Raw genomic sequence first — 18,754 nt, 5'->3', positions numbered from 1 at the left:
ACAGAGCCCCACACAGCCCCACACAGCCCCACACAGCCCCACACAGCCCCACACTCACAGAGCCCCACACTCACAGAGCCCCACACTCACAGAGCCCCACACTCACAGAGCCCCACACTCACAGAGCCCCACACTCACAGAGCCCCACACTCACAGAGCCCCACACTCACAGAGCCCCACACTCACAGAGCCCCACACTCACAGAGCCCCACACTCACAGAGCCCCACACTCACAGAGCCCCACACACACAGAGCCCCACACACACAGAACCCCACACACACAGAACCCCACACACACAGAACCCCACACACACAGAACCCCACACACACAGAACCCCACACACACAGGCCAACTGGATTACTCGGTTAGTTAATGAGTCATAATGGAGCTGTATGAAGACTGCTAAGGGATACATTTAGAACCATAGTTCTTTTTCCTCAATTTTTCACTATTCTAAGGTTGCTAAAAAAGTTTCTTTTGGTTAATAATTAACATATTAGTAAGTGATACATAAATAGTCATTAGTGAATTTACTCATATAGATCGGTACACCTGACATTCCTATAGAGAATAAATATCTCTTGTATACCAAGCAGCTTAGAACATGTTAAAACAAGCATTTGCAACGCAATAGGTCTCGCATTAGGAAAGTTTGAGCTGTTGGTATTGTAAATAAAAAAAATAATTTATGTTTTTTTTTAAATAGCGAAATTAATAGCTTTGCCATTTACAATGCCAATAGTTCTACCTTTCGCAAATGGGACACCTATAGCATTTGTAATGCAATATGTGTTGTATTTACATGACTTATGTGTATTGATATTACAAATAACAATGGCTTTTAATTTTTTTAAGTGATTAATACTTAAATAAAATCTATTGTAATTTATAATGGCAATAGCTTAACGTTTTGTAAAAAACGTTTGTGAAGAGTATGTTTAGTGTATTTTATTGTGACGAAAATCCAAGAACAGAAGTGAAATATTAACATCTTTTTGTTACATTTGTAATAAAGCTTGAAACATTGAGAGAACATATTTGAACCTGGTGTTGTTGAATGGTTGCACAGATGGATGCTGTGGTGGCGCTGAGTGATGTTGTGATGGTGAACGAGTGATGCTGTGGCGTTCAATGATGCTGTGGTAGCGCATAGTGATGTTGTGGTGCCCCCGAGTGATGCTGTGGTGGTGCGGAGTGATGCTGTATGCTATGTTTTGTTTTGCTATCATATCCTATGTTTTGTTTTGTTTTGTTATGCTATGCTATGTTTTGCTACCCTATGCTTTGATTTGTTATGCTATGCTGTGTTTTGTTATGCTGTGCTGTTTGGTTAGGCTATGCTATGTTTTGCTATGCGATGCTTTGTTATGCTGTGCTATGTTTAGTTGTGTTTTATTATGCTATGCTATGTTTTGCTATGCTATGTTTTGTTGTGGTTTGCTATGTTTTGTTATGCTACGTGTTGTGTTTTGTTATGTTATGTTATGTTTTGCTTTGCTATACTAGGTTCAGTTTTGCCATCCTATGCTTTGTTTTGTTATGCTATGCTATGTTTTATTTTGCTATGCTTTGTTTTGCTATGCTATGCTATGCTGTTTTGCTATGCTTTGTTATGCTATCCTATACTTTGTTATGCTATGATATGTTTTGTTATGCTATGCTATGTTTTGTTATGCTATGTTTTGTTATGCTGTTTTGTTATGCTATGCTTTGTTATGCTATGCTTTGTTGCGTTTTAATATGTTATGCTTTGTTTTGCTATGTTTTGTTATGCTATGCTTTGTTATGCTGTTTTGTTATGCTAAGCTTTGTTATGCTATGCTGTGTTGTGTTATGTATGCATTGTTTTGTTGGGTTTTGTTATGCTATGCTTTGTTTTGTTATGCTATGCTTTGTTTTGTTATGCTATGCTTTGTTTTGCTATGCTTTGTTTTGTTATGCTATGTTTTATATAATGTTTTGTTATGCTATGCTATGTTTTGTTATACTATGCTATGCTTTATGTTATGCTATGCTTTGTTTTGTTATGCTTTGTTATGCTATCCTATAGTTTGTTATGCTATGCTTTGTTTTGTTATGCTATGCTATGTTTAGTTATGCTATGCTATGTTTAGTTATGCTATGCTATGTTTTGTTATGCTATGCTATGCTATGTTATGCTATGCTTTGTTATGCTATGCTTTGTTATGTTATGCTATGCTTTGTTATGCTATGCTTTGTTATGCTATGCTTTGTTATGCTATGCTTTGTTATGCTATGCTTTGTTATGCTATGCTTTGTTATGCTATGCTTTGTTGCATTTGATTTTGTTATGCTATGCTTTGTTTCGTTTTAATAGGTTATGCTTTGTTTTGCTATGCTATGTTTTGCTATGCTACGTTTTGTTGTGGTTTGCTATGTTTTGTTATGCTACGTGTTGTGTTTTGTTATGTTATGTTTTGTTTTGCTATACTAGGTTTAGTTTTGCCATCCTATGCTTTGTTTTGTTATGCTATGCTATGTTTTATTTTGCTATGCTTTGTTATGCTATGCTTTGTTTTGCTATGCTTTGTTATGCTATGCTATGTTTTGTTATGCTATGCTATGCTATGTTTCGCTATGCTATGTTTTGTTATGCTATGCTGTGCTATGCTTTGTTAAGCTATGCTTTGTTGGGTTTTATTTCGTTATGCTATGCTTTGTTGCGTTTTAATATGTTATGCTTTGTTTTGCTATGCTATGTTTTGTTATGCTATGCTTTGTTATGCTGTTTTGTTATGCTAAGCTTTGTTTTATGCTATGCTGTGTTGTGTTATGCTATATGCTATGCTATGTAGTATTGTGTTTTGTTATGCTATGCTGTATTTTGTTATGCTGTGCTATGTTTTGCTATGCTATGTTTTGTTATGCTATGTTGCGTTTTATTTTGTTATGCTATGCTTTGTTGCATTTTAATATGTTATGCTTCGTTTTGCTATGCTATGTTTTGTTATGCTATGCTATGCTTTGTTATGCTGTTTTGTTATGCTATGCTTTGTTTTGTTATGCTATGCTTTGTTTTTTATGTTATGCTAGGTTTTGTTCTGCTATCTTTTGTTGCGTTTTGTTATGCTATGCTTTGTTATATTTTGTTATGCTATCCTATACTTTGTTATGCTATGCTATGTTTTGTTATGCTATGCTATGTTTTGTTATGCTATGCTTTATTATGCTATGCTTTATTATGCTATGCTATGCTTTGTTGCGTCTTAATATGTTATGCTTTGGTTTGTTATGCTATGCTATGTTTTGTTATGCTATGCTATGCTTTGTTATGCTGTTTTGTTATGCTTTGCTAAGCTTTGCTTTGTTATGCTATGCTAAACTTTGTTTTGTTATGCTATGTTGTGTTGTGTTATGCTATGCTATGTTGTATTGTGTTTTGTTATGCTATGCTATGTTTTGCTATGCTATGTTTTGTTATGCTTTGTTGCGATTTATTTTGTTATGCTTTGTTGCTTTTAATGTTATTTTTTTTGCTATGTTAGGTTTTGTTATGCTGTGCTATGCTTTGTTGTGCTATGTTTTGTTATGCTATGCTTTGTTTTGTTAGGCTATGCTATCTTTTGTTATGCTATGCTTTATTATGCTATGCTTTATTATGCTATGTGGTTATGCTATGCTATGCTTTGTTGAGTTTTAATATGTTATGCTTTGGTTTGCTATGCTATGTTTTGTTATGCTATGCTATGCTTTGTTATGCTGTTTTGTTATGCTTTGCTAAGCTTTGTTTTGTTATGCTATGCTAAACTTTGTTTTGTTATGCTATGCTGTGTTGTTTTATGCTATGCTATGCTGTATTGTGTTTTGCTATGCTATGTTTTGCTATGCTATGTTTTGTTATGCTTTGTTGCGATTTATTTTGTTATGCTTTGTTGCTTTTAATATGTTATTTTTTTTGCTATGCTAGGTTTTGTTATGCTATGCTATGTTATGCTATGTTTTATTATGCTATGCTTTGTTTTGTTATGCTATGCTAAGCTTTGTTTTGCTATGCTGTGTTGTGTTTTGCTATGTTGTATTGTGTTTTGTTATGCTATGCCATGCTATGTTTTGCTATGCCTGGACCTTGGGGGCTGCCATATTGCCGCCTGCTTGACACTCCTGGGGGTAACACGCTGTGGATCTCCCCTGCACCGCACTTCAACAACGAGCGGCCGCTGCAAGGGAAGCCTATAGCTCCCAGGCTGCTTGGCGTTCACATCCGCAAACACCGCCAACTTCCGCCTACCATCGCGCCCGGAGACGCTAGAAAAGGACGAGGCTACTTCCGCGTCGTGGGATGCGCACGGGCTAAGCCCGGGCAAAGGGCGGGCCGTCTGTGGCCGTCCAGGTGCAGACGAGGCCAGGCCGGGCTACCCCCTGAAACCTACGAAATGGGTAAGAGAAAACAATTGGGTAACCAGGGCCAAGGGGGTAAGAAAACCAAAGTACCAAGGAAAGCAGACTCAATTATTATGAAAAATAGCTGGGTATGCCCCCTATGGTGGTTTTGTCGGCTGATATGCTTCCACCTGATGCCGCTGTGGAAGAAGGGAAACAAGTCAGCGAACATTCACAATCATTGCCCAGTGGTTGGTTTAAGTTGTGCTACACCATTAGTCCCTGAAGTAGGGTCAGAAACTTTGGTAAGGCTGTCCTCTCTTCAAGAAATTAACTCTAAAATCACGGACCAACAGAAAGAGGGGGACGTCTAACCAAGAAGTGTCTTAGAAAGACTAAAAATGTGATGAATCCATCGGTTAACATGGAAGATCTAATAATGAACAAACTTAGTGCTAAAATCAAGGAGATGTTTATTTCCCTCTTAGAACCTGCTCTGGTATCCACCACTAAGGATATTATAGACACTTTAGGTTTAAAGTATTTTATTGAAGCAAGGTGAGGAAGGAAACAACAAAACAAACATAACCACAGGTGCCTCTCAGAATCAGTGTGCATGGTACATTAGATGCATAAAGGCAGTCCATTCGACATGGTGGGCACAGTCGTGCCTGGATCTCACAGCTCGCGCACCTGTGGACAAAAACAAAAAGGGGGAAAAAGAAAAAGGGGAAAGAGAGGGGGGGGGGAACAACCCTGCCCCTCCTCCCATCCAGCCAACAACCCCCAAACTCCCCAACCCCCTCCCCCACCCCCTGTACTGTGCCGACAACCACTCGCTCTTCCCCTGCGGCTACCTATTGTCTACCCCCACCCCCAGTTGCCAGCTTGGGCCGGTTAAACAGGCGGGTCCGGCGGCGGTGTCAGCCGCAACAGTCTAAGATACCTAGGGCAAGTGATTTCTTTGAATTCTGAGCATAACAAATTATGGAAGGGTGCCCACAGCTCCTCAAAAGTGTCTACGTCCCCCGCCACCACTAGGGACAGCTTCTCCATGCCAAGGACATGCCACAATCTATGCAGCCAGCCGACAACAGTGGGGAGCGTGGTGGAGCGCCAGTGAATGAGTATGTTCTGTACTGCTGACCCCAAAGCTATCGCTGTCTGTCTACCCCTTTTAGATCTGAGAGGGTACATCAATCCATTCGGCAAACCCAGTAGGATATATGCAGGAAGACGGGGTAGTTCTATTCCAAAGCATTTGTCAACCTCATTGAGGACCTCCTCCCAGTAAGGAGCCAGAAGGGGACAGTCCCACAATATATGAGTAAGTGTGCCAGTCTGACCACAGTTGCACCAACATGTCCCAGGTATTGAGCGGTCCATCTCATGTAATTTCTCAGGAGTGCGATACCAATAGGTTGTGATTTTGGTGAAGGTCTCTGTGAGCCCGGTGTGATAGGCGGAGTGGCGCGCTCGGTAGGAGATGTGGTCCCATTCAGTATGGCTCAGCACTCGACCAAGCTCCCGTTCCCACCGCTCCCTACCCGGGTTGTAGATGTGGAAGGGGGGGGGGGGGGGGGGGGGGGGGTTGCAGCATCTTATACAAGTCAGAGATGAGCTTGGCGTCCGACAAGCGAGTCACTAGCCAGCGCTCATACGCTGTAATCGGCCGGTCTGCCGTCGCGCGCACTTGAGGCTGTAGCGCCCAGTGACGTGCCTGCATATACCGCATGCGTTCCGTCTCGGGGAGGCCATAATCCCGACGCAGATCCTGGCAGGGAACGACACCCTCTGGGCCATATAGATGATATAAAGTGAAACATCGGGCCGCCCGCCAGTGATCATAGGCTCCAGGCTCCATACCCGGGCCAAAGTCCGGGTTACCAATCAGTGGCGTGAAGGGAGAGGGAAAGGTAGTGAGTTCGTGCCTGGTAGCCACAGAGTCCCACACCCGAAGCGGGACCCGCGTCACAAAGGAGGCATAAAGGTTAGGGGGCCGGTGGGCCCTTCTCAAGAAAGGCACCTCTTGTAGCGTTCTGCCAGCTACAGCCTGGTCTTGAAACAACCAGTGTTTATCCGATTCCCATCGGCTCCACTCCACCAAATAGCGCAATTGGGCGGCTTGAAAATACTTCTGCAAGTCTGGTATCCCAAGTCCACCAGACTCCGGCGCCGGTGTAGCTATGGTCCGTTTGATCCGAGGTCTACGGCCCTGCCACACAAAACGTGCGATGGCCGACTGAGTTTCCGCGAGCCAACCTTTGGGGGGCTGCAGCAGGAGCGCCCTGAACAGGTACAGGACTTGTGGCAGGAGGGTCATCTTCACCGCGGCCACTCTGCCCAACAGCGATAACGTGCCCCTGTCCCAGCGGGCCAACTCCTCCTTGATTTTTGCACTCAAAGCTGTGTAATTGGCGGTGACCATCGCAGGGAGTGTGGGTGCCAAAAGGATCCCCAGATACGGAATCCGATCCCCAGACCAGCTCAAAGGGAAAAGCCTCTGCAGGTCAGCTCTGGTGGCGCTAGTCAGCGAGATATCAAGGGCCGCAGACTTCCCAAGGTTCACCTTGAAGCCCGCCACCGTAGCAAAGAGGTCCAGCTCCGCGATACAAGCAGGCAGGGACCTCCGCGGGTCGTCGAGTGTCAGTATGACATCGTCCGCATAGAGGCTGAGAGCATGATGGAACTCTCCCATCCGGACTCCTATGATGTCGGGGTTCTGGCGGACCCTTTGAGCCAACGGCTCCATATAGAGAGCGAAGAGCAGAGGGGACAGCGGGCACCCCTGTCTCGTGCCACGCTCTATTGGAAAGTGCCGAGAGCTACCTCCGTTCACCCGGACTACCGCAGATGGGAAACGGTAGCAGTTGAAGTTCAGGTGCCGGAACTTCTCGCCGACCCCAAACTTGCCCAGGACCTTTTCCAGGTAGGGCCAGTGCACCCTGTCAAACGCCTTTTCCGCGTCAATGGAGAGGAGCATGCGTTCCCCGGGAATCCTCGAGGCCTTCTCAAGGATATGAGTCACTCTCTTCGTGTTGTCCACAGTCTGCCTGCCTGGTACAAAGCCAGCCTGATCTGAGTCGACCATGCCAGGGAGATGAAGCGCCAGACGTGCCGCCAGAATGCTAGTGAAAACCTTCAGGTCTGTGTTCAAAAGTGAGATTGGGCGGTAGGACCCGCAAGCAGTCCGATCCTTGCCCGGTTTCGGGATCACAGAGACCGTAGCCTGAAGAAATTCAGGGGGAATGGCACCCGGCTCCGAGAATGTATTAAAAAGACGCGTCAAAAGAGGTGCGAGCTCCTGGCAGAAGGTCTTGTAGAAGAGAGGGATAAAACCATCAGGTCCCGGGGCCTTACCAGTCTTGAGCCGGGAGATCGCCGTAACCACCTCCTCAATCCGGATCTCCCGCTCCAGATATTGGGCCTGATCCGGCGTCAGCGACGGGAGCGACACAGAGTCCAGATAGTCCGTTTCAGTCTGTGCGGAGGGGGCCTCGCCAGCGTAGAGGTCTGCGTAGTAGTCGCAGAAAACTTCCGCGATTTGCCCGTCCTCCGTGACGGACCCCCCGGTAGGGGTAACTAGTTCCTTCACCCTGTGCTGTTGGTGCTGCACCCTGAGCTTGTGCGCCAAGAGCCGGCCGCACCTGTCCCCACCGGTGTAATACTTGTGCTTCAAGCGAAGCACCGCGTACTCCGCTCTATCTGTGTCAAGAGCTGATAGGAGTTTCCTGGCGGCCTTCAATTGCCTCCAGACTCGGGGGGCGCCCGTTCTGTGATGTACCTGTTCCAACTCCCGCACCCGTCGAGTAAGCTCATCCCTTTTGAGCTGGCGATCCTTGTTCTCCGCCGAGGAGATAGCGATAAATTCGCCACGGAGCACAGCCTTCAGGGCAGCCCATTGCGTCGCGCGGGTAGTGTCGCCGTTGTCGTTTACGCGTTGAAAGTCTGTTATGGCCGCGCGGATCTGTAGCACCGTCGATCGCCTATGCAGCAACGTATCCCGAAGACGCCAGACCCCCCTCGAACGAGCCACTGGAGGCAGACGGAAGGTGCCCTCCACCGGTGCATGGTCGGAAAGAGAGAGGACCCCGATGTCGGCATTTGAGGCCAGCTCGAGCATCGGGCCCGTCACTAGAAGATGATCCAGCCTCGCGTAGGACTTGTGGGCATGGGAGAAATAGGAGTATGCACGAGTCGCGGGGTGGAGGCGGCGCCACATGTCGTGCATATCAAGCTCCCCCAGTCGGGTACGAACCGAGCCCGAAAGCTCCCCCAACTGGTGGCGCCGCTGCACAGACCTGTCCAGAGTCGCATCAAAAACCACATTCAAGTCCCCCCTAGTATAATGTGCCTGTCAGGAGTGGATGCCACGTCTTCCAGCGCCCTGTGCAGAAATTGGTCCTAACGGTCATTGGGGCCGTATATGGAGCCTACAGTACACACCAAGCCCCCCGCCTTAATTCTATATGCCAGGAGTCTCCCCTTTTGCTCCGCTACCTTCTGCAAAACCTCCCCTCTGAACCCTCTTGAGAACAAAAGCGCTACACCTGCTGTTTTAGAGGCACTGGAAGAAAAGGAGTTGCGTGGGGAACTTGGGGGTGCGCATTCTGGAACAGTCCTTGGCTAGCAGGTGGGTCTCCTGCAGTAGGCAGATGTCGGCCTGGGAATTCTCTAACAGGGACAGGACAGCCCGCCGTTTAACCGGATTATTCAGCCCCTTCACATTCAGAGTAACAACTTTAAGGGCCATCACGGAGGGGAACACCAGAGACGCTCATGAAGGCGGGCAAGGCCCACCGGGCAAAACTCAAAGGCCACAGTAAGAGACATCTCACAGCGAAAGCAAACTTCCCAACGGCACAGTACAGTTCCCAAACCCCAAAACACCTCAACTTTCCCCCAACCCCCCTCTCCCCAGCGAACCCCCAAACTCGAAACTTCCCCCAACAACTCCCCTTCCTCCCCCCCGCTCCCCAAGCCATTCAAAAGCGTCATTGTCCCAGTCCGGTCCGTATCGGACAAGGCCGTGGAAAGTCGATCAAGTAAACGTCCAGCCGCCACCACAAGCACCCCGCCCCCCCCCCTACCCCTAGAACCCCCGCACCTGCAATGTTGAAAAGCTAATGTAGACTCCCCCCGGAGTAACTTCAGGCCGTCAAGGCCACATCGCTGTTCGTCGTCGCCCTGGAGGCCTCCTGGATGGCGCTCGACATGTCCGCTCGAATCGTGGGCGAGTCAGGCCTCGCAGGCGGCGGGGATCGCCTCTCTCCGACCTGTTGCCAGCCGTCTCTAGTGCTTCGTCTGCGGCGAGGTGCCGGGGTGTCCATATCCGAGGCCGTGATCCCCAATACTCCGCAGACATCCTGGAGGGACCGAAGCTGATGCAATGTTCCATTCCACCGGAAAATGAATCGGAAGGGGTGCCCCCACGAATACTGCGTTTCGTGCTCCCGAAGGAAGTCCGTGGCAATCTTAAATGTTTTCCTCTTCTGCAACGTGATCGTGGATAAGTCCTGATATAGAACCACCGGGTGATCTCTGAAGCGGAAAGGCTGCTGCCGCCGCGCCTCGCGGAGAATTCGCTTCTTCAAGGGGAAGTCCGGCAAAAAGGCCAAAATGTCCGGGGGGGGGCGCCGAGGCCCTGCGAGGACGGCCAACCCTGTGCGCCCTGCCGATACGTAGTTGGAAGTCCTCAGACTCTCCCAGGATTTCACGGAATAGGGCTTCCAGGTAGGCGGCCACGTCCTCACCCTCTTCGTTGGACGGAACACCCCGGACCCTGATGTTGTTCCGCCTGGACCTGTAGCTCGATCTGTTGTTCCCGCAGCCGTAAGACCTCCTGCTGCAAGTGGGTGATCTCCTCGTCCCTGGAATGACCAGCCGCCTCCACAGTGTTAACTCGCTCCCCCAGGGAGTCAACTTCTCTTCGGACTTCCCGGACCTCTCCGGCCACCTCCTGCTTCAAAGTCTGAAAATCCTCCCTTAAGGAGCTAAACAGGGACTCCAGGAACGACCGGGTCACTGGGGGCTCTCCGTCGTCAGCGCCCCTGGAGTTGGTCGAGGGGCTCGGGGCAGGCGGGCTCCCGCCGCTGCGTAGGGCACCGCGTCCCAACATGTCCGGTAAAGTCCGATCGCCCCTCCTCTGCCCCCTGGCATTCGACATCTTGGATAGGCGGGAATCGCCGACGTCCACAGTTCGGCGAGCAGGTGCCGCAGGCCGCGGCAGCCGAGCAGCAGAGGGTGGCCGGTCCCTCAATCGCTGGCAAGGGAGCACTGCGGCCCAGAGGCCCCGGTCAAGGCCGGGCGGCTGCTCCAAGTCCCTCAAAATGGCCGCCCGTTACAGGCAGTGGGGCCAACGCCCAGGAATCGAGGCCGACTCCCGTCACAGGAACACAAACAGGGCGTACAGTCAAAGGGCAGGCTCGCAAGGCGCGAGGCAACCAGGGCCGGCTCGCCGGGATGTGCAAACACGCTGGAGGCACAACCTCACTCCGTTGCAGTCAGGGGGGACCGGGGCAGCCACGTGGGGTAGGCCCTCTCGAGCCCCGGGCTTGCGTAGTTGCCGTATGCCGGCCACGCCTCCGCTGCCACAGTCTATTCAACTCCGCTCCGTCGGCGAAGGCCGCTCCGGCACCCACCCAGGCGCCGTGTCACGGGCACGTCGGCAGGCCACTCGCAGTCGCTGGATCACCTCGCCGGAATACAGTGCCTGAAAACCTCGCGGCTCTCGGGTCCCCGCAGGTCTCTCAGCGGCCACCGCCTCGATCGGCTCCCGAACGGAACCACCGCCGCGGCGGGACAACTGGGGCTCACCGACTACTCTGCACCACCACGGGGATCACCAGGTGTGGTAGCCGCCCGATCTGGGGGAGATCAGCGGCTGTAAGCGGTGCAGGGTTTCCAGGGGCTCGGGAGCTCTCGGCAAGTGCGTCCTCTCAGCCCGCCATCTTGGCCACGCCCCCTATTATAGACACTTTAAACACCTGTGTTGCAGGACTACTTAAGAGATGTGAGACTATTGACGCCTTTATATAAGAGTATCGTGGGTGCCTGTGACAGGGACACCCCCTCTGATATTACATCCAAATAATGTGGGGCACAATGTGAGCAAGGGCCCAATTGCTACTACAAGTAACACACAACTTAGTGCTGATTTATCTCCTACCACAGTTATCTCGGAGATAACTCCTAGGGCCCCCGTTTGTTTTGCCAATCCCTTAGCAAAGGTAAAATTACAAAAACCTGCCCAAACTGCTCAGTCTACTAACAAGTCGGCCTATGTCCAATGTCAAACCAAGTTAAATCTCCCTCCCAACGCAGCCCCTCTAGCGGCAGTATTAACAGGGGTTCCACCGCTGGGGTTATATATCAGGGAGAGCACCCAGGAACTCATAGAAAAATCTAAAAAGTGGTGCAGACAGTATTCTAGTGGGGGCACAGATATATCTAACAGTATCAACATGGCGAGAAGAGTAGGATGGGTCATACCGTCTCATAATTTAGAAGGGGATTGCATTGTCTTACATTTTGACAAATACAATGCTGCGGACTCTCTATTTTGGGATGATTCCGACCTACAAAACTCCGGTATTAGGTCACTTCCTCTGGGGTATTTTTATCCCCCTCCTACCAAAAAGCAACGGTACCCTGTTGCTCGTAGAAGGACATTGTCTACTCACCATCAGAATGTTTCCCCCCACACACAAAGTTCATTAGGGGTACGGAATGCACCCTTGATGTCTGATAGACAAATTGGCCCAGGTTGGTCGTTGGTTAACCGTTTTAAACCATTAATGACATTGGAGGAGAACGACTGACTAAAAGACAACACAGGGCCAGATATACAGCTTCAGGGCTCCACTTGTAAGATCATGAGCTGGAATGTTGCTGGTATTAAGGAAAAAACTGGAAACGAAAAGTGGGTAAACGTGTTAAAAACGTGTGATATAATAGCCCTCCAAGAGACATGGGACCCTATAACAGCTTTTCCTTGGATGGCTATAGTCATTTCTGTATACCAGCAACACGTAGTAAGGCAGGTAGAGCCAAGGGGGGCTTAATCAGCCTATTTAAATTAGATCTGAAGGGCTCCCTAATACAATGTGACTCAGGATCCCACAACTGTTTAATAGTGGAACTGTCATGTCCTGACACTCCTAATATTTTATTTATGAACTTTTATAACTCATGTGCCAATGATAACACTAATCATAATTTGGACTTAGTGGAGAAATTTCTGTCAGTTTATAGTATAACTGCAAATGCTCTCGAGATCATATTTATGGGGGACTTTAATATTCATCCCTGCAACCAACTCTGTGCCAATACAGTTGATGAGGGCCCCCTATACTCGGTTCCCATACATCTTGAACACTCAAAGCGGGGGAGGTACTCAAAAATTTCTTGGCCTCCTGGAACCTTTATGAGTAAGGTTGCGGGGAAGGTGGTCCTAGGGCACCAACGTTTAAAGGGATAGACGCGGGTACAATAATTGATTATATTTTTTTTACTTCTTTTATTTTATCTGAGGTTTTAAGGTAGAAGACTGAGGTATCTGTTTTTAGTGATCACAATCCTGTTCTAATAGAGATGGTGTCAGGGGACCTTTTTGGTTTTAAGATTGTATCACATAAGGGCGGGAAGGAAGTGATACTGAAGATCAGGGACGAAGACTAAAATGGTCCAAAGTGGTTCCTGAAATCTTCTTGCAGGATGTTTTATCCAGGGTTGAACCTGAGGTAGCTATATGCTTAAATAACGAATCCTTGGGTTCTCAAGTGGTTGATGCCTTTGATACTATATGTATACAAATAAATCATAGTCTATTGGCCGGAAAAAAGAAGATTAGGCACTTAGGCAAAAGATGGTTTAATAGAAGCTGCTCAAAGGCACACTCTGCCCTACTTAAGGCCCTGAAGACCAGCCCCAAAGATAGGGCACAAATAGCAAGTACAAGGACAGCATACAAACAAGCTATACAAGCGAGGAAACATGAGCTGAAAGAGGAGGCTTGGACTCAACTTTTAGCTCCTGAAGTTCTGAGGGAAATTTTGGGCAACCATAAATCAACCACTGTTCTCGAACGACGAGAACTCGCCACTCGAGTCTAACATAGCAAACGATGATTGGATAGCTCACTTTGAAAAAATATATTGTTCCCCAGGTATTGAGAATTCCATAATTATCAACCTCCCTGTAAAAGTGGTTTCTCCTGCGGTCTTCGAGGTCATAGAAGTGGAAAAGGCGATAGAGCAGACGTTAAAGAACAAGGCACCTGGTCCTGACAGGGTCCCCGCTGACATGTTTAAATGTGCCCCGAAACCTTGGTCAAAAATTTTGGGTAACGCGTTCAATGCTTTGGACCCAAATAACATCCCAGTATCATGGAAGAAATCAACCATTATCCCGGTTTTTAAAAAGGGGGATAGGCAGGACCCCTCATGTTATAGGCCTATCTCCCTGATACACTCCTCAGTCAAAATACGGGGTCGTGTTATCCTGCATAAACTAAAGGTGTGGCTGGACGACAGAGGGGTCTTGTCGAATGTACAATACGGCTTTGGAGCCAAAAGGAGTACTTTAGACTAATGCCTTAATCTTCAAATTTTAATTGATAAATACACTAAAGCTAAGGAGGGGTCGGTGTACCTGAAGTTCATGGACCTCTACTCGGCATTTGACCTAGTGAATAGGTCAAAGTTATGGCAAATTTTATTAAATATGGGTTTTGACCAGGCCCTAGTTAACCTTTTAGCGGACTTGCACTCTGGCCTTCTTGCTTCAGTAAGGGTTACTTCTGAGGGGCGCTGTACCAGTTATTTTAACTCAGAGAGCGGGGTCAGACAAGGGTGCATCCTGGCCCCCCTTCTCTTTACATAATATATTAACGCCTTGGAGCCCGCACTGAGGGAGGCATCACAGGATATTCCGCGTATAGGGGATATGGTCATACCGGTCCTCTTGTGCGCGGATGACGCTGTTCTCCTGATCCATACGGGGGCAGGACTTCAAAGGTTGTAAGATGCTTTTGGGAGCTTTATGAAGACTTTGGACTTAAAAATCAATGCCAAAAAATCCCAAGTTATGATTACGGGGATGTGCAGTAGGAAAAATAAAGTTAAAACGTTCTTCTGCTGTGGAGAAGAAGTCAGTAGAGTGCCTACATTTCCCTATCTGGGAGTCCTTTTTGACGACAGAGGGAATTGGGGCCCGCAACAAAAAAATTGAAATATTGCATTTGCAAGAACAACCTCTACACTCCTGGGATTTACTAAAAAATTAGGGGCTAGACCAATAGAAGCAATGATGAAGGTGTATAAAGCCAAATGTCTTGCGGTTGCCACCTATGGTAGCTCGATATGGGGTTACTGCCCCCAAGACAGAATTCAGGTGATTGAAAACAAATTCCTGAGATCTGTTCTAACAGTGCCGCAGTCCACTCCTACTTACACTATCCATACTGAGCTGGGGGTGAGGTACGTTTTTGATAAAATAAAAATAGCCCCCCTAATCTGTTGGATGAAAACCTGGCTAAATCAGGAAATTTCCCTGAACCACATTATCCTGAAAGATTGTCTTCTGCTGGAAAATGTCAGCAAAATCCCTTGGCTGACATATATTAAAACTAGTCTTCATAAAATAGGGCGAACCGAGCATTTTCTCCTCCCCTGAGTTTATAACATCTAAGGACATCTTACAAACTAAGAATGCTATGTCGCAGTTGTTGTCACTAGAGAGAGAGGAGGTAGAATTAAGGAAACCAACTGTTAGAGCTAATTTTATCTTAGTTAATTCACCTGGACCCAAATTCTATCTCACTTTGGTGAACCGCCCCTATCATAGGCACCTTTTAACTCGCTTTCGTTTTAATTTGATTCCTCTGAATTTAGGCTGCTTTCCCAAATGGTTTAAACCGGAAATGGCTAGCCCATGTAACTGTGACAACTTTTCCACACAGGACACAATACACTTTTTAATGCTCTGTGGATATTATGCGGATATCAGGAAGAAGTTCCAGCTTCCTATATTGAGGGAGGCAGGGTTTCTACAAGTAAAGCCAGCTCTCCTGTACCTACAATTATTAAATACCCACCGCATAATTTTCCATGTTGCTAGCTTTCTAGATAAATTGTGTCCCAATGAACTTGGTTGATTCCAACTAGAACAAACTTATTTTAGACTATGACAGTGATGTAGTAAGGAAAGTGAAAATAGTAGATTGCCATTTTATTCCAATTTTATAAAATTTTAATGGACATATATTCGTTATATTTTTGTATAACATTGTTGTATATATTGTGTAATATATTTTTTAATTGTACCAAAGTCTTTTTATGATATTTATTTATCGAATAAAGTATTTGACTGACTGGCTATGCTATGTTTTGTTATGTATGCTATGTTTTGTTGTGTTTTGCCATGTTTTGTTATGCTAGGCTATGCTTTGTTTTGTTATGCTATGCTTTGTTTTGTTATGTTATGCTTTGTTTTGTTATGTTATGCTTTGTTTTGTTATGTTATGTTTTGTTCTGCTATCTTTTGTTGCGTTTTGTTATGCTATGCTGGTGAGGGTGTGTGGGTGAGGGGGTATGAGGGTGAGTGATGGTGTGTGAGGGTGAGGGTGTGTGACTGGGAGGGGGTGTGAGGGGGTGTGAGGGTGAGGGGGGTGAGGGGGTGTGAGGGGGTGTGAGGGTGAGTGATGGTATGTGAGGGTGAGTGATGGTATGTGAGGGTGAGGGGGTGTGAGGGTGAAGGGGTGTGAGGGGGTGTGAGGGTAAGGGGGTGTGAGGGTAAGGGGGTGTGAGGGTAAGGGGGTGTGATGGTAAGGGGGTGTGATGGTAAGGGGGTGTGATGGTAAGGGGGTGTGATGGTAAGGGGGTGTGATGGTAAGGGGGTGTGATGGTAAGGGGGTGTGAGGGTGAGGGAGGGTGAGGGAGGGTGAGGGTGAGGGAGGGTGAGGGGGTGTGAGGGTGAGGGGGTGTGAGGGTGAGGGATTCAGGATTGCTACACTGTATTCCGTTTGCAGGGCTTTCAGTTTAGTGCGAATTGGAGCAGCCCTGTCACTGTTAATCTTACAGCAAGTTGATGTATGAAGAGTGTATTTGGTTAAGCTTAACATGCCTGGCAAAACAGTTGTTGAAATGTATACGGATGACAAATGTGAAAAGAGATGGAGCTCGAGAAGATAACATTGAGACAAAGTCGCAATAGGGACAATGGAAAAACTTTTGCATTTTAGTGACCCCTCGAAAATTAAAGGCAATATTGGCCTTTCTTTCGGGTAACTGCCTTCATTTAAAATGGAATGCCCCTTGGATCGGAGTAACAACATATCGAAATGCATAATGTGTTGAGATTACGTGGGTCAAGAAGACTTGCAATGTTGGTTTGGAAGATGGGATATCATTAAGCATGCATATGAAATTTAATCTTGGTAAAACATGAGAATCACCAGGGTTAAAAACTGTTTCTAATGGAGAAGTTGTTCCAGGCAAAACTCTGCCATTGCAGCTTCGTCAGTCAGCGCTTACTTTGCCGGGTTCATGCGTACGCAGCTCTTCCAACCTAAATTGGTCTCTGCGCCGAACTTGGTAGACATGTGAGTGCGATAATAAAACTACAACTCCCAAGACACAGGAAATAAAGCATGGATAAAAGAAAGCCCAGATCTTCCCTACTGTAACAAGCAAAGAGAAAAAAAAACGAATACGAGCGAAGAAAGGAAGGGTGCAGGAAAGGGGGGCTTAAAAACAATGAGGAGAGGACAGGAAGATAGGAGCGAGAGAAAACGGGCAGGAAAGGGGGAGGGAGGAAGTACCTGAAGCGACAGAGAAGAGACGAGACGAGTTTGGCAGCAAACAGGGCGGTGGACAAATGCTGGCAAATGGTGACCTGCAGAGCGCGTGAATGGGAAGAGCGGCCGTGGGAGGGGAAGTAGGAGAGTGCGAAGTGCTAGCGGGGGGGCGGGGAGCGGAGCCTTTGAAGTGTGTGGTTTGTGACGTAGCTGGTTTGTGCACGCGCGCGGAGCACATGAACTGTAGCAAATCTGCCGTTGGTTTCAGAGCTTATTTGCCCCTCAATACTCTCGTCTATTTATTACTTACGTGATAAAATAGTCGAGACCTAATCAACTGGTATCAGAGGAAGTGGTGGAAAAGTGTATGCTAATCTACCCGACTAATCTATCTGCAGGCAATTCCCATATGGCCCCTGTTTTTCTGTATCTAGAGGCGAAGCTTTGGCAATTCATGGGATCTCTGGTTGTAAAGAGACCTATGTGTGGTGTTGAACACCTGTGGGAAATGTAGTACATCAACTGTTGTTTAGGTTCCACTTTGTGGGAGAGTTCTCTTGTCTGCTCAGCTTGCCGGCTTCTGTATTCTGAGATATTGATAAGTGGATGGCTATCAGCGATATGCTTCTCTGGGTGGCCCATCTCCAGATGTCCTGTGCCAGCTTGGACATTGGATGTGACCTCACTCCCGCCCTGTTTGTTGAGGTAGAACATTTTAGTAGTGTTGTCCATCTGTATCTGGACCACTTATCCTTTGATGTGTTTTGGAATGCTTTCAGCGCAAACAAAATTGCTTATAGGTCTAGAAAAGGCATGTGCTTCACAGCTTCCTGCGAGATCTACAAACCTTGGATGTTTAGTTCCCCACCCTGTGTGGAATGTCTCTGTTGCGATGGTCACTGAGGGAGTTGGATTTTTGAAGGGTTTCCCCACTGTGATGTTCCACCACTCCATCTCCTTCTGTACGTTTGCAGATACAAACGCAAGACCCTCCCAACTTCTTTTCACCCGTGACAATTATACTTGTGGCCACTCCTGGAGGGGTCTTGTGTAGTCGGCCTGTGATGCTCGTGGGATGCAGACTCATCATCCCTAATGTTTTCCCCAATGTCCCCACAGTCAGATACCACCCTTTCCGGTCGAGGCGAACTTGCTGCATTAAAGGCATTGCTCTCCTGCCGGCTAAGAATACCTTGGCTTTGGCTGAGTTCAAAGTGGTGCTAAGGAAGAACTTTTCCCTTTGTGGCTTTGGAGACTGTCTTTCTTGGATCATGGTGACACCCAGGTTGTGCAGTGTTTGCATAACTGCCCCTCTTTTCATCTGGCACTGGCCGAACTATTGATGTTGGTACTTTTCGCTGTGCATCTCGACACTCCCTGAACGAGAACGGGTGGGGGACTGTGGATAAATTACATACGCGCATGGCGGAACGCGTTTCAGGGTCGCACGTCGACAATAACTGCCTGGAGATTCAAAGAAAGCGAATATCAAAACCGGAGAATGAAATAATGGAGGTGTGCACTCCACCCTATCATGATTGAACTGGCTGAACTATACCACTTTTACCAGCTAGCGGTCCAGGTAAGGATAGACAAGGATTCCTAGTTTTTGTAGT

The 18,754-nt window shown here is 47.4% G+C and overlaps 1 protein-coding gene across 1 annotated transcript in view; it reads right to left on the bottom strand.

The window, feature by feature from the left end:
- The window catches only part of KPNA6 (karyopherin subunit alpha 6), a 495,337-nt gene that overhangs the window by 119,395 nt on the left and 357,188 nt on the right, over positions 1-18,754 (bottom strand). The gene's annotated exons all lie outside the window — the stretch shown is intronic.

Source organism: Lissotriton vulgaris, chromosome 2_1, assembly GCF_964263255.1.
Source record: "Lissotriton vulgaris chromosome 2_1, aLisVul1.2, whole genome shotgun sequence".
Taxonomy (NCBI): domain Eukaryota; kingdom Metazoa; phylum Chordata; class Amphibia; order Caudata; family Salamandridae; genus Lissotriton; species Lissotriton vulgaris.
The sequence above is the reverse complement of the archived record's forward strand: the minus strand, read 5'-3'. Positions and strand labels throughout refer to the sequence as shown.